General features: G+C 37.6%; 1 long non-coding RNA gene and 1 other non-coding gene across 2 annotated transcripts in view; one reads left to right on the top strand and one right to left on the bottom strand.

Moving 5' to 3' along the window:
- Positions 1-16,885, bottom strand: part of LOC134529254 (uncharacterized) — a 132,477-nt gene that overhangs the window by 678 nt on the left and 114,914 nt on the right. Inside the window, exon 3 of the long non-coding RNA XR_010074513.1 lies at positions 5,483-5,647. This is a non-coding gene — a long non-coding RNA (uncharacterized LOC134529254). The remainder of the gene's footprint in view (positions 1-5,482; positions 5,648-16,885) is intronic.
- Positions 7,357-7,428, top strand: Trnae-cuc (transfer RNA glutamic acid (anticodon CUC)). Its single transcript has one exon. It is a non-coding gene; the product is annotated as a tRNA-Glu (tRNA).

Here is a 16,885-nt window from a genome sequence, read left to right as displayed (position 1 = left end):
ATTTCTGACTTTTCTTAGACTAAAACGATTAAAATAAGTGATATTTAATTAATTTATAGATACAAATAACTACGAAAACCTTACAATAACAAATTATTCATGAGACAGTTGCGGTAGGTACTTCATAAAACTTGATATTGGTACTAAGTGCATAAGAGAAAAAGTTTCAGATTAATTTTTTTTAATGATTTTTTTTTTCAAAGCAAATTTTTTTTCATGAAATTAAAAACATAAAAATGTGAGAATGTATAAAAAAAAATTTTCAGCTTAGTGACTTGTGCTCTTTAAAGTTCAGTACATAAATATAGACATCATTTCCAGTTATGAATTTAAAATATAATATGAAATAATTGTAGAAATTTAAAAACCGTTTTACTGTAAAAGTTGATTTCCATTAATAGCTTGTTTTCACATATTTAAATTGTGCTGGCTGTTTGTAGTTCAAAATACATGCTTGATATGTCGTGGTAGCTAACATTCCACAACATGATTTATGTCAAACGTGCAACAAAAGAAATGAACTGCAAGCGTCATAAGTTATTACGTGCGATCGATGTCTTACAATATTTCTTCTTCCACATCGAGTCTTGTTTGAAATAGCAAGTGACCTGCCTTTCAAAGGATACCAATCTCTGTTGGTCATCTAAATTCGTTGAACAGAACATGCTCGTTGTTGAACATTAGGTCTTCTATAATGTTAAAAGCAATGCAGTCTCTTTTGTGAAATTTTCTATACGAGTAAAAGAATACCTGTTTTAAAAATGTCAAATAAATATAATGACTGAGAGAAACAGAAATATTGTTGACTGTATAGTGTATTGAAGACTAAGAATAATCTCGCTATAGATTACTAGATAAATTAGCCTACGTATCCGTAAAAAATGCGTGTCATGACGAACACAGCTGATCTAATTTTGAAGTTATAAGATGCCAAATTATTTCATGCTGCAGAAACAAGAGTTTTGTTTTTGTTTTCAGGGGGAAATCGAAAATGTTGAATAAAATTACAATAAACAAAATTGCCATTAAAATTAAAATCTGTGTATTCAAACCACGTACATAAACAACTCAGGGTTTGGGATGTTACTTTATGAATATCAACATGGGGTCACTTTTTGCGTGGCTTGTCGTTCCAGGCGTCTGACGCTCTCTGGACGCCGCAGCTGCGAGGGTTAGGGTATAGGGTGTGCCGAACGATGCGCCCTCCAGGCGTCAGTGTTTGGGGAGAAGGAATGACACTGCAGCGCAGCTGCCGACATGTGGCGTTGAGAGGGTTGTGACCCCTTAGGCTCCCCGATGCGATTTGGTTAGTAGCGAGGGGGGGAGCTTTTTTTTCCGTTATGTGGAGTGTCATTCTCAGTTATCTTCCGCGTGAGAGTAGAAGCCTGCAAAATGTGTTACGCTAATTATGAGGAGATTACGTCAGATAACGATGAGGAGTGGGTGGAGTGGGTTGTTGAGGGAGACGGTGAGGAAGACGCGGAGCTGCTGGAGTCGAACCTGCGACCCTCGTCACATGAGACAATACCGAGTGCTCTTTCTTGAGTTCGGTGGAAGAAGTTAGCTGGCGAAGCTCCGATTAGTAGTATACAAATGTATGTCCGGGGACAGGCGCAGACGCAAGGAGCGAGTGTACGGCGGTCATATTGGATTTGTGACGTCACGGCGGCCATATTGAATGACCTTCACCTTGAACTTAGACCTTGACCTATGACCTTCAAAATTTGTCCAAAATTTGCCCAAAATTCGTCAAAATTTCGATTTTTTTGGAAAAAAAATTCCACCAAAAAATCACAAAAATTCCACAATTCAAAAATTAGGATTTCGAAAACCTCAAAATACTTTTTGCCTTAGAAAGAACACAATGTCCTAAAAACGGCTTAAGAATCCATGTCTAAAGCCTCCGATAAGCCGTTTCTAGGAATTAGGATGCCATGACCGCCATCTTGGATTAAGTCGTCACTGTTGCAATTCACGTTATGGCCGCCATCTTGAAAATCCGTAATTTTATTATAAAATCGGGAAAAAATTTTAAATTCATAAAAAAATTAAATAATCAAATTTATTAATACAAATTTTATAAAAAATTATTTAAAAAAAAATAAACGTACACTTACACCATGGAGAACGGAGTCCTCGGTTCGAACCCGACGAGGTCAAAAATAAAATAAAATTGACGTCAGGTCCTTCCTCTACGGAAGCCGCCGGTAGACTGACCTCCCACCACTTATGTCAAGATATATATCGTCATCTAGTATAACGTCTAGTCCGCCATCTTGAAAATCCATAATTCTTATGTTAGAAAACGAGGAAAATTTATTAAAAATTATAAAAATATATATTAATTAAAATTTAATCAATATTACTTAAAACCACCATTGCACAAATCGTTACGGTCGCCATATTGGATTATATAAATGTTGCATCTTTCGTTACGCCCGCCATCTTGGTTGAGTACGATGTCATCGTTACACTTTTCGTTACGACCGCCATATTGGATTCTATTAATGTTGCATGTTTCCTTACGGCCACCATCTTGAATATCCACAATTTTAATGCTAGAAATTCCGAATAAATTCCAAAAAATATTTTAAATTTGCCTACTTCAAATGTTTAGTTACTTAAACGATTTGCTCCTCGGTTCGATTCCCGGAGAGAGTAAACCAGTAATTTATTAATATATTAAAAATATTCTCAATAAAATGTAATAAAAACGTCTTATGACACACCCGACATAATGAATTATGTCACCACTTGTATATATTATCGTTAAAGGTGCCATATTAAAATCTTTATTTATTATCCGATTTTAATGAAAAAAGTTCAAAATTCACAAAAAAATTACTTATTAATTTACTGATTAATTAGGCTGATTCCCGTCCTTGGTGCGAAACTAGTAAAAGCAAAAAATAAAAAATTTGCTTCCTGTTTGTGACTGTGCTTCCAAATGTGCTTCCTTTTCGATGATTGTGCTTCCAAATGTGCTTCCTTTTTGTGATTGTGCTTCCGAATGTGATTCCTTTTTGTGATTGTGCTTCCAAATGTTCTTCCTTTTTGTAATTGTGCTTCCGAATGTGCTTCCTTTTTGCGATTGTGCTTTCTTTTTGTGATTGTGCTTCCAAATGTGCTTCGTTTTCATTAAACGCTTGAATTGCGTGAATGTTGTGTGGTAATTGCGTAATTACGTGTACAATGCGTGTATTGCGCGTCAATTGCGTGAACATTGCGTGTTCGTTCCGTTTACTGTGTGTACTGTGTGTACTGTGTGTTCATTCCGTTTCCTGTGTGTACTGTGTGTACTGTGCGTTCATTCTGTTTCCTGTGTGTACTGTGTGTACTGCGTGTACATTGCGTGTCAATTGCGTGAACATAACGTGTTGGAGCTCTTGGAGCACTTGAAGCCAATGGGCAAATGGAGCATTGGAGCCAAATGTAGATAGACCTGATGGCGCGAATTTGAGTTTTTGGAGCTGTTGGAGCTTTGAAGCTGTTGGAGCTTTAAAGCCTAGCGTATATTGGTGAGATTGAATTACTGAGTCGAGAACGTATCACACCGCATCGACCCGGCCTGAACAAACAGGGAATTTTTTATGTTCAAGTGTGTGGAACCCGTACTAGTGCCACACGGTAACGAGGACTTTGCAGGTTTTTATTAGAAAGAGTGACTCTTATATTATTGACGCAGCTGTAATATCGGCATTCCTTAAGATAAATAAAGAAAGCCACTGTCAAAATTTAAGTTAAAGGTTGGATTATAAAAGTTGTTTTTGAATATTTTCCGGAGTAGGGCCTCAGAAGGCTCTTTTTTCCCCCCCCCCCCCCCCCCTCTCTCTCTCTCTCTCTCTGGGGCTATTCCAGGCTTTCCCCGATAAGACCTCTCTCCAAACTATTAGGGCCTCGCAAATGTGAATGCGCCAGAGCCCCGCCGTGTCTGGGACCGCCACTGTCTAGTAGTTATGGGGCAGGATAATGGAGCAGGCAGCTCAGTTGTACAAGTGTCGAAGGAACTCAAACACGCGCAGGGAGTGAGTGGTCCAGCGGGCCGCCGGCCGGGAAGCTGCGAGATTCGGGCCGTCGCGTCGGGGCATCGCCTCGATGGTCTGTGTGGCCGGGGTCACGCCGGGGTCAGGCAACATCGAGCGTCCATCTGAGCCGCGGTGACGTCAGCGAGCGGACCCCGGTTACGCAACGGACCCGCCGCGCCGTAGCTGCGACCTCGCGGGACCAGTCCTCGACTTCTGCGTCGGTCCTCGGCGGCCCGGGAGCTGCCCTGTCCCGCCTCGGCGCGTCGCTTTGCAGACGGAGCCCCAGCAAACACTGGGAGATCTTTCAATTATTTGATTTTTTAAGCGGTATCCGAACCGAATATATTCTAATGCAGTAGAAATGAGTAGGTGCGTGTAATTTTTTTTTCCGCGAAATAATTTGATCGTTCATTATACTTATTCTGAATTTTAAGTGTATTATTTTGTAACAACTATGTGTAGTTTACGAAATACTCTATATCCGAACCGTTGTTGAATACAAGGAGAAATGTGTCTTTATTGTCAAACAACAACTCCTGTTTGCGCAGTTTTATAAGCGCCTTCACAACTTCAAGCATACAAGGGCGCCATTGTTGTGTGTGAATAACTAACTGAAATAAACAAATTAAAGCAGACTTTAAATGATGCTATAATTATCTGAAAAATGACACTCATGAACGTTCCTAATATTGTAACAAATTATATTCCGAAGGTCAAAATTATTAACTCTATTCAAAACTTAACATTAAAATATAATTTGACAATAACACAAAATGAATCTCATCATTCTCACAGATCTCAGTTCTTTAAATGAATCTCAGTTAACAAATTAACTAACAGTTACTTAAATTTACGAAATGGCTTGACTGTGTGTGACTCTCATTTTAATCTCGGCTTCACTCAGCGGCGAATTGGACCACTAGGTTTAGTATACAAATTCAATCAAAACAAAAGTAGTATTTCTCGAATTCAAACAATCTGCAACATATATATATATATATATATATATATATATATATATATATATATATAGTGTACATTCAAAATTCAAAGCATTCAAATACATTAAACTATTATATTACAGCTTAGCAAAACTATCAAAACAAATCTGAGTTCATGGTGCTCTCATATAACATTTATTCAGATGAACGAAATAAAATGACTATCTTTAAATAGACATCCCAAGTAGTATGAATTGATCTTCAGCAGTCTAAAAATCAAAATCAGCAATTTTATATTTATTATTTTAAAGAGATTTTTAATTTCTTTAAATGGTTTTTACCTAAACAAAAAAAAACTGTTAGATACGTCTTACTTGCTTAGAAGAAATGAAAACATCTTGTATGCATGCTGTATCTCACTCGATGTACTTGCGATAATCGGTTATGACAAACCGAAGGTGCTTTTCCGGCATCTGCAAACGAATTGAAAAGGTCAACAAATGTGGGTCGACCTACCTGGACGAGCTGGTCTGCAAAATCGGCTGCTGCAATCTCACATCCTTCTTTCGTGGTTTGGGACCTCGGAATGAAACTGGAATACTCTGGTCGATTCTCTTTTCTCAGTTTGCCTCCGGATTACCCTTATTTGATTCCTTGATTCGACTTTACCAAATTCTTCTGCTAAAACAGAAAGTTAGCAGTAAAATCGAAGAAATCAGATTATTGTCATTGAACGGCAATGTTATACTCGGTGAAATTCACTTAATATCAATGTAGGTAAAATCTTATGAAACCAATAGTTTCTTACATTTTCTTGAAAAATTGATTTTCTGTAATAATATTCTTGTCAGCCTTTTAAATCACTTATACCTCTTCTAGTTTATTCGTAGTAGAAATATTATTTTAGCTGGTAAAATAACTTCAATAATTCTTTCTAATTCACAACGGGAATTGACTTCCAGCTATTACCAGTCTTAGAATTCAACTAACTTCTTAGGATAATATGTTCTGTAATGTTATTATTTTGTGTTCCAAACAAATATGAGAAGTTATTTTTTTATAAACCACTACAGTTTATTTATAACACCAAGGATTATTTTAACACAATACCAATTTGTTGTTTGTTTGATATTCCAAAAAATATAAACAATTTCGAAATATCAAAACATGGAGATAGAAATTTAACTGAATAATCTAATGATATTAATATCCAAAAACAAATATTGCCCTTTTAAATTATCTTATATTTTATATATGACTAAAGGCGCAAAAATGCTATCCTCTACATACGGCATCCTAGCAATTGTTTCCTTGTCTGCAAGAGAACGCGCCGCACCCTCTACAGCAGTGGAGAGAGCTCTGGGTGAAGCGTTGAGAAGGGAAGGGGGAGGGGGGTTTGTAATCAAGGCGCCGTTGCTAATCCGATTAGGCGTGTTATGATAATGTACCACGCCCCTCTCCCAGACAAGCGCTTGGGCTGGCTGGCGGGATTCTTCTAGAGTCTCGTAACAGCATAATGGTATAAACTTTAGACTGTCTACAAACAATAACGCGAATTTTGCATGTCTCTAGCTATAACACTAGAGACTTGGAAAATTCTCATAATTATTTAGATACAGGCTATAATTATGTATACTGTTAAGCATTTTAATAGCATTTTCATTTGATCATTGTTGTTTTGGCGTGTCTTGGAGGAAAAAAAAATAAAAATGAAAATATCAAAAAAAACATATTATTCAATTCTATATAATAAAGAAGAAAATGATTAAGCAGACTTCGACCTGATTATGCAAGTTGTTTATTTAATGTGGAGTCTAGACTGCTGTCAGAAATTTAAAATTGTTAAATAAATAGATTTTTAAATTTTTTATCTGGTTATTATTTTAGTTTGTTTAAGCTCTTTAGAGTTCCAGATTTTTTGCTATTTTATGGTGGGATTAATTTAATTATGGTTTCAAGTACTGTGTATGGAATAATTATAACTGGGCCATAAATACAGAAACGTATATATTATATATGTATACATAAATGGTTTTTAACTGGAGCTCGGTGGTCGGTTATTGATGTTTAAGTAAACAACTTCTAAAAAATTAAAGTGAAACTTTAATATGATTTATATTATTAAAATAATAAAATTAAATAAACACCAACTTTACTATACTATTGTGTTGAAAAGTTAAGGTTTAATTTATCACAGAATTTTTTTGTTTAAAAAATCAGAATTGGTCGGAAATTGGTACATTCGCCCAATGTTGTCGCTGAACATCCATGTTTATTTTTATTTCATGGATTAGTTTTAAAATAATGATTTGTAAATACGTCATTAAATTATTAATTTATTAACAATGTGGCATTATGTTACAAATTGTAAGTTACAACTTATTCATTACTCCGGTATGGTCTAGTGGCTAGGATACCTGACTCTCACCCAGGAGGCTCGGGTTCGATTCCCGGTACCGGAAGGAAGAATAATTTTGCTGATAGCAAAATATTTATAATAAATATGGCTAACGTTATTTCAAAGATTGTAGTTATATAGCGAAACAGTTACTAATGTTGAGCAGCAATTATTTCCATTTACCTTTCAACTTTGGAATAGTTTAACTTTTGTAGCGCAGATCACAAAATAATGTCGAACTGGATATTTTAAGGTAGGAAGAGAATAAGTAATTTACCTGAACATTTTGAAATTGTGTTTGACTTAACGCTCTGTACAACTTCATATTATAAATATGGATGAATCAAGCTATCTAATTTTAGTAAGCATCATTTCCGACATTTCCATTAGAAAATATTATAAAAAATAGTTCCAATACATTTTGCGTCTCAGGTATTTCCCACATCCACACAAAAAAAAAACACTCTAAAAATGCGACGCTGATTAATAATTTATTGAGAATGATAGATTTTACTTATCATGGAAAAATTCCGTAAGAAAAGAGAGAATGATAGGGTAGGAAAGCTTAATTTATACCACTACAGTACCCATCTTATTTTTTATTATTATATTTAGTTCGCGCTAGTTGAGGAAAATCAGTTTTGTATACAAAATACAGAAAATTTTACCTAATATTTATTACATAATTACGTTCATCACTGACTCACTGACTCACTGACTCTGTAACGCTGTGCGTCGTACGTGTGTTGGTGCGTGCGTGAGGAAGGGGGGGCAAGAGGTGGAGAAATGGACCAAAGCTACAATTTTGAACACGCTTCTAGCATGTATTAAATGAGAAGTATTGCTTAAGATGACCTTTAAATGCAATGAATTATAACTTATATTATTCATTTGATCACGTTGGCATTCATTTGGTGACCCCAGTATTTTCACACGGCCAACAGTATGTGAATTTGTCACGATAAAGAGCTGCAAGTCAAGTGAATGTGGTATGTATACTGAATCGAATACACAACAAGGAAGATTATTCAATGATAAGAGTATATATATAAAATAATATATATATAATATATATATAATATATAGATAATATATAATATATATAAAATAATTTTTTTTTACAAAATTGTTTTTATTGAAGAACCTGATTTTATTGAAGAACTCTTATCATTGAATAATCTTCCTTGTTGTGTATTCGATTCAGTATACATACCACATTCACTTGACTTGCAGCTCTTTATCGTGACAAATTCACATACTGTTGGCCGTGTGAAAATACTGGGGCCACCAAATGAATGCCAACGTGATCACATGAATAATATAAAGCAATAATTTCCATTTTAACAATAAAAGAATTAGAATTCTTAATCAACATTTTCTCTAAATTAAATTATGGTGTTTTAACATTCATATTTTTTCTACGCGCGCCTTAGGCACTTTACAACTAACTAGTTTTGAAAAAGTTCTGTATGAAAGCAGACATAGAGAAAATACGAAAGATAGAGATTTCCGGTACCGGGAATCGAACCCGAGCTACCTGGGTGAGAACCAGGTATCCTAGCCACTTTTTTTCAACTTATTTTTTATTATATTTAGTTTACATATAATTCCTACAAAAACCAATCTAAAAATAAAGTCAATTACATGTTGGACTACATACAACATTCTTTTCCTGTGTTCAAAAAAAAAATTACAACGATCGTTTAAACAAGTTAAAAATAAACACATCCAAACTTAAATACTTTCAGTCCAAAGATTTATACACAGTCTATAAAATCAAATGACAATTCATCTGAGTTCCTTAATCTATATATATAAAAATTTAGCTTCCGTATGTATTTGGCCGCAAAACTCGGAAAGTATACGATGGTTTGGATTGAAATTTTTACAGAACATTGCATCTTAACAGAAGAGTGTTTATATGAAATAAAAGTTTGGGAAAATCCACCGGAAAAGTCGGAAAAAAAAGTTTGTATAACTAAATATCATGGTCACCCAACTTAGTTGTGACCACGCTCGACGATGCTGTACCATATTGTCGAAGTTCAAGCACATCAGGCTACTTTTTTTTTTTTTTTTTTAAATTTGACAGACAATTAAATTCCTCTGCAGTAAACTTGTAACACCATTTTTAAAGCAAAACCTGAATTTTGTTGTTGTTGGAGTGGATAAAATTGTCAATGAGTCATAATAAACAAAAAGGTAAAGAGTTTTATTTTCTTCCACTGTTGTAGTTTTTCCAAATGGTTGAATACATTTTTGATATTTATTTACAAAAAAAAAAAACCTACTAATCATCATATACAAAAACGTGTACAGTTAGTTATTTTTAGATAGTGTTTTAAATTTTATCTTTATGTTATAAACACTATATATCGAACATACAACATTAACGATGACATCACATTAGTTAGGTCAAAAAGGTATTTGTAGAATTTATACATACATTATCAGTAGTATGTAAATGGGGCTACTGGATCAGGCCTCAGGCGGTGGAGCCGGGAGCCGACCGCCATCTTGGATTGTGACGTCACGGCGGCCATCTTGGATTGTGACGTCACGGCGACCATATTGGATAAGCGTAACGGGGCACAGTGTAACGGGACACATCGTAACGGGACATAATGTAACGGGACAAGTAGATCACGGCGGCCATTTTGGATCCGTCATCTTGGATCCGCCATTTTGGATGACGTCATTGTGTTCTCGAAAATTCCGGTGATGTGTTTTCCGCCATATTGGATGATGACGTCACCGTTGCAATTTTCGTTACGGTCGCCATCTTGAAATTTGGACGCCATCTTGAAAATCTTTATTTATTATCCGATTTTAATGAAAAAAATTCCAAAATTCATCAAAAAATTAACATATTTGAATTCTGTTTGATTATATCGATGTACGTCCTTGGTTCGATTCCCGACGAGAGTAAACAGTCGATCCTTCCTCCATGAAAGCTACCTAGACTGATCTATCACCACCAATACCAAGGTATATATCGTCAACTGATATGACATCATGTCCGCCATCTTGTCTTCATCCACTGGAGACCACCATCTTGTTTTCATCTGCTGGAATGTGCCGATATCATGTAGTATAATTATCTGGGCACCACACCTTTGACCTTGACCTTGAACTTTGACCTTGACCTTGAACTTTGACATTGACCTTGAAATTTGACCCTGACCTTGAAATTTGACCCTGACCTTGAAATTTGACCCTGACCTTGAAATTTGACCTTGACCTTGAAATTTGACCTTGACCTTGAAATTTGACCTTGACCTTGATATTTGGCCTTGACCTTGAAATTTGACCTTGACCTTGACCTTGAAATTTGACCTTGACCTTGAAATTTGACCCTGACCTTGAAATTTGACCCTGGCCTTGAAATTTGACCTTGACCTTGAAATTTGAATTTGACCTTGACCTTGAAATTTGACCTTGACCTTGAACTTTGACCTTGACCTTGAAATTTGACCTTGACCTTGAAATTTGACCTTGACCTTGAAATTTGACTTTGACCTTGAAATTTTATTTTGTCCTTGAAATTTGACTTTGTCCTAGTCGACCATCATGGATCCGACATTTTATGTTCAGTACATGCTACCAGGAGCGACTACCTGCTGGAGTACACCATCTTGTGCGTGTACTCGTATTATAGAGTACATTTCCATCTGGTTAATTTTATTCTAACCCGCTACATTGCAGTAATCATTTATTACCGAGGTGCCCCCGCCATCCTGAAATTTGGGCGACATCTTGAAATAGTGTAATTATTTAGCTAGAAATGCGGGAAAAATTCCAATAGTCTCCGGAAAAAAAAAATCAATTAATTCACAAATTGAATCGATGGATCCCTGTCCACGGTTCGATTCTTGACCAGAGACAGTTGTAACTAATTATTAAATAAATGTTAGGTTCTGTTTTCCATTACCTTTCGCGGAGTTTATTAATCATTCACTCTACGAAAATCAACTCAAGTCAATATACCGGGCCAACGAATTAAATCAGTGCCGATTAGCCTATTATGAAAGTCTAATTTTTCAATAATCTGAATAACATATAAGCCGTTCATGTACAAAGCCACACATATAGATCAATTGCCTTCAGTCCATGAGACCGAGTCATGTCATTATCAGACGTATAGGCTAGTCATTTCAGGACCACATGACCTTCGTAATCCATCGTGACATTTTTATACATTCTAAAGGACCAAGTAACCTTGTAAAATATTTTAGTAACACCAAGAGGTGATAAACTAGTAAATATTAAATCACTACATTTTGTACTACGTGCAATCAACAAAAAAGGAAGCACCAACAACGAAAAGACAGCACCACCAACGAAAAGGCAGCACATTTGGAAGCACCGACAACGAAAAGGCAGCACATTTGGAAGCACCGACTACGAAAAGGCAGCACATTTGGAAGCACCGACTACGAAAAGGCAGCACATTTGGAAGCACCGACTACGAAAAGGCAGCACAGTAGTATAGGAATGACGGAACTAGATCTGGCGCTGGCGCGTGGTGCCGGTGCCGGTGTCCGCCATCTTGGATTTGTGACGTCACGGCGGCAAAAATTCCTCAAAATTCCTCAAAAATGACTCAAAATGACTCAAAAATTCCCGTTTTAAGAAAAAATTTCCCGTTTTCGAGGGAAAAATTCCCATTTCGAGGGAAAATTTCCCGTTTTATTCCTCAAAAATCCCAACGGCTAGAAATGTCCTGATAGAGGCTTAAGCATCCTTAACTCAAGCCTCAGTTAAGCCTCTATCAGGATGTGACCTTGACCTTTGACCTTGACCCCGACGGCCATCTTGGATCCACCATCTTGGATGACATCATTTCGTTTTCTCGAACATTCCGGCATTGTGTTATCCGCCATTTTGAATTATGACGTCACCGTTGCAATTTCCGTTACGGCCACCATCTTTAACTTTTTTATTCATTATCCGATTTTAACGAAAATTTTTTTTAAAATTATAAAAAAATTTAAATAATAAAATTTTAATAAATTTTTTTTAAAAATCATACATTAACGACACGGAGTTTGGAGTCCTCGGTTCGAACCCGGTGAGGGCAAAGAAAAATTAAAAATGGCGACCGATCCTTCCCCTACGGTGGACGCAGGCATACTGACTCCCTCCACTTTTTTTTTCAAAGCATAAATATATCGTCAGGTAGTATGACGTCATGTCCGCCATCTTGTCCTCGTCTGCTGGAAGCCATCATCAGTGTATCGTCGGCGAGAGTGCGCTGACGCCATGTTAGTTTAATTCTTATCCGCTAGAGTGCAGTAATCATTTATTATTGCTGTGACACCCGACATCTTGTCATTTGGCTGCCATCTTGAAAATCCATAATTATTTAGCTAGAAATTCGGGAAAAATTCCAAAATGCATTAAATAAATTTGTAATCTATATACTGATCGATTAGGTCGACTAAGGTCCTTGGTACGATCTAGGACGATGCAAAAAAATTAAATATAACATCAATTTAACATAATAGTAACAGGTTCGAGGAATTAAACACCACAAGTTCTTTTACAAACATAATATTTATTACATAATGTCTATTCTACTACAGGATCATTTGCGAAAGCCAGCAATCTTATAATCATTTAGTTCCGCAGCGGTGTGAAATGACTAATTCTTAGCTCCAATCGGGTTATACTAGACAGAGTCCAGCCAGAACCTTTACAGACATAGTCCACCTCTTCTTGACAGAGTTTCTGGATACCGTTTTTAACAGTTTGCTTCACATCGTTAGAACTGTAAATTACTGCAGCCGATGTCTTGAATGCACACTTCTTCACTTTGTCATCGAACGGATATGGCTTTCCATATATACAGTCCAACCACAAGTTATATTTCAAAGGTCCGTTTGTTGCTACATCATCAGTAAGCTGATTGATTATCTTCTGTCTGATATCGTCAAGAAAATTACAAATGTCTTTCGACTCACCTAACGTATTTAAATAATAGTAGTCCTTCAATGTTCCACGAAATGCAGACTGCGCCAAGTAGAAACCATTATCGTTCACTTGTAATGCGCCGAACACAGTCTTAGGTTTATTTTCCTGTTCAGACGTCATACCAATCGGTTGCTGCACATCGGTTTTCTTGCTTGTACGCTCACGAGCCTTCAACCTAAACCGAGGAGTCGAAATTTCTGCAGGTAGTTCAGCAGTAGGCACACGGACTTCACCTTTACAGTTTTTCGCATGTCGACGCAAATTATCAATTCTAGTAAACCATTCATGACACTCATCACATCGAAACTTCATGCGAGATGGATTCTTCGTGCATCTGCTCCGCTCATGTCTTCGTGCATCATGGGAAAATGCGAACGACGTATCACAGTAGCTGCAAGGATACCGTGGTGATGAAGACGATCCTTTCAGACCCGATCCAGATACAGACGTTGCAACAGTAGTACCATTTCCAGGCATCCTCTTATGCACATCGATGCATCGTTGTTGCGACGAAACCTTTACTTTCTGCCGCACAGCAGGACCTTTGCATGCCTTCATGTGCGTTTTCATATTATCTTTTCTGGCAAACTGCTTATGACATTTCTCACAAACAAACATTTTACGATATTGTTTCTTGGCACATTCGCTCCTCTCGTGTCGTCGAGCATTGCTGCTGTTTGAGAAAATCTTGTCACAGTAACAACACCGATGTTCGTTAGTTGTTGTCGATTCGGCATCCATTGAAGCCTCCATCGAGGGCGAAACGAAGTTCGTCGAGTTTTCCTGCACAGCCAGCACTACCGGCATTAAAGTCTCTTCTGCTGGTGGTATCGCGTCTGATGAAGTCTCCTCCAGTGTTGTCGCCGTGGTTGTCAACGGAATCTGCTCCTTCTCCGTCGTAGATGTCGTCAAGGTTCCCGTAGTCGACGGTACAACCTCCATCGAGTTCGACGTTAAAGACGGTAAAGACGCCATCGAGGTCTCAAGAACAGATAATTGACACGACTTATGAACCAGAAGAAACAAACTAGACGATCCTTACACCGCCGAAGTCAGTAACAAACTGAGCGATCTACTGTCTAGGACTCGCTTATATACATGCACCGTATGGAATAATACGCTAGTCAAATCAAGAACCATGTACAATAATACTAGAGTCAAATCTACAAAATTAAAAAAGAGGATCATTTGATCGAAAAAAAATTGGATCTCTCCAATATACGCCAGGCTCCAAGAGCTACAATTCACGTCTTCAGATCCATCTACATTATGCTCCTATGCTTCAATTGACCATTAGCTGCAAGTTCTCCAACAGCTCCATCAGCTCCAACACGTAATGTACGTAATGTACGCGCAATACATGCAATTTACGTACAATAAATGTAATGATTACACAGTACACACAGGAAACGGAACGTACACACAGTACACACAGGAAACGGAAACGTACACACAGTACACACACAGGAAACTGAACGTACACACAGTACACACAGGAAACAGAACGTACACACAGTACACACAGGAAACGGAATGTACACACAGTACACACAGGAAACGGAACGTACACGCAATTTACGCAAAGTACACGCAATGTACGCAATGTACGCAATGTACACAATATATATGCAATGTACACACAATGACTACGCTTCGTTCGCGCAGGACAAGCATTTAATGAAAACGAAGCACGTTTGGACGGAAATTCTATAAAACGAAAGCTCATTTAACGAAAAGGAGGCACATTCTCTCGTTCATTCAACTTGGTAGGATACGATCGTCAATGATAAGTTAGGATATAATCTCTCCAACAGTCTATGAATCCAACAGTTTATATTTCCATTAGCCATCGACTCCAACAGTCATTGACTCCAACAGTCATTGGCTCCAACAGTCATTGCCTCCAACAGTCATTGGCTCCAACGGCCTTTTGGTTCATCAGCTCCAATGATATTTGGTTAGAATGCTACGACTCTAAGAGACTATGAGACTACAATTCTACGAGTGTACAAGACTCCTCCAACTACCTTCAAGTGTACAAAGCTCCAACTACTTCAGCAGCATTATGTTATAAGATTACATGACTGCTTGTTTACATAGCTACAAGTCAACGAGGTTACTTGGCTACGTAGCTACAAGTATACGAGGCTCCAAGCCATCATGACTACGCGACTACGAGCCATGAGGTAACGAGACTACGTGACTACGGGTATTCAAGCTTACGAGACTGCGAGGCTACAGAGATACGAAGCTTCTAGAACATACGTTTACGAGACTGCGAGAATACAGGACTACAAGTGTACACGAGTACTTGACTACTTCTTAGCTTCATCAGCTCCAAATGGCTCCAACAGGTCCAACAGCCTCCAAATGGCTCCAACAGCTCCAACAGCCTCCAAATGCTTAACACAGCTCCAAATGGCTCCAAATGCTCCAAACGACCTCCAAATGCTTGACAGCTCCAAATGTCTCCAAATGCTTAACACAGCTCCAAATGGCTCCAAATGCTCCAAACGGCCTCCAAATGGCTCCAACAGCTCCAACAGCCTCCAAATGCTTAACACAGCTCCAAATGGCTCCAAATGCTCCAAACGGCCTCCAAATGCTTGACAGCTCCAACAGCCTCCAAATGCTTAACACAGCTCCAAATGGCTCCAAATGCTCCAAACGGCCTCCAAATGCTTGACAGCTCCAAAAGGCTCCAAATGCTTCAAAAGGCTCAAATTATCGCATCTGTCTTCGTCGGCATTTTCTCTTTTGCTCACACTGCTCCAACAGCATTATGTTATATGATTCCATGGATACTTTGTTACGTAGCTACAGATCTACGAGGTTCCAATGCATCATGTTTACGAAGCTTCCAGAACACAGGGTTACGAGACTGCGAGGCTACAGGACTACGAAGCTTCCAGGACACGAGGCTACATGGCTACGAGACTACATGACTCTAACTGATTACAATAGCACCACTCAGTGGTGAGAGTTAGGTTATCTAATGCAAAGCAAATTGATGCAAGTAGTTCTGGCTGTCATCAACAGATGTAGCCACGTGTTGCTTGCAGGTGAATATTAATTAGTTATTTTATGTGGGATGCGGGATGCTCACTAACGATCGCAAAAGAAGGAAGGCTTCGCTAGACACCAAGGAGAAGGAAGTTCGTCCATCCTGTTAGTGCTTCTTAGATTTCTCAGAGATTATTTGACTGAATAATGATATATTTTTTTTAAATTTCCACCTGATAAAAATTTACAAGTGCTGATTTATTGGCAGAATTTCAATAATTAAATGCAACCTTGAATAAAAAATGACATGACTCATTAAGTAAAAAATTCTTCATGCAGAGATCAATTCCTCATCAGTAACCAGAAGCACTCGGAGAAAACCATCAGATGTCTAGTCAGGAATAATCAGGAGGACACGGAGAAAACCATCATAAAATTAGCAAGAATAATCAGCAGCACACGGAGAAAACCAACAAAATATTGACAAGAATAATCAGGAGCACACGGAGAAAACCACCAAAATATTGACAAGAATAATCAGGAGC

The sequence above is a fragment of the Bacillus rossius genome, chromosome 1 (assembly GCF_032445375.1).
Source record: "Bacillus rossius redtenbacheri isolate Brsri chromosome 1, Brsri_v3, whole genome shotgun sequence".
Classification (NCBI taxonomy): Eukaryota; Metazoa; Arthropoda; class Insecta; order Phasmatodea; family Bacillidae; genus Bacillus; species Bacillus rossius.
This window is presented reverse-complemented; position numbering and strand designations above follow the sequence as displayed.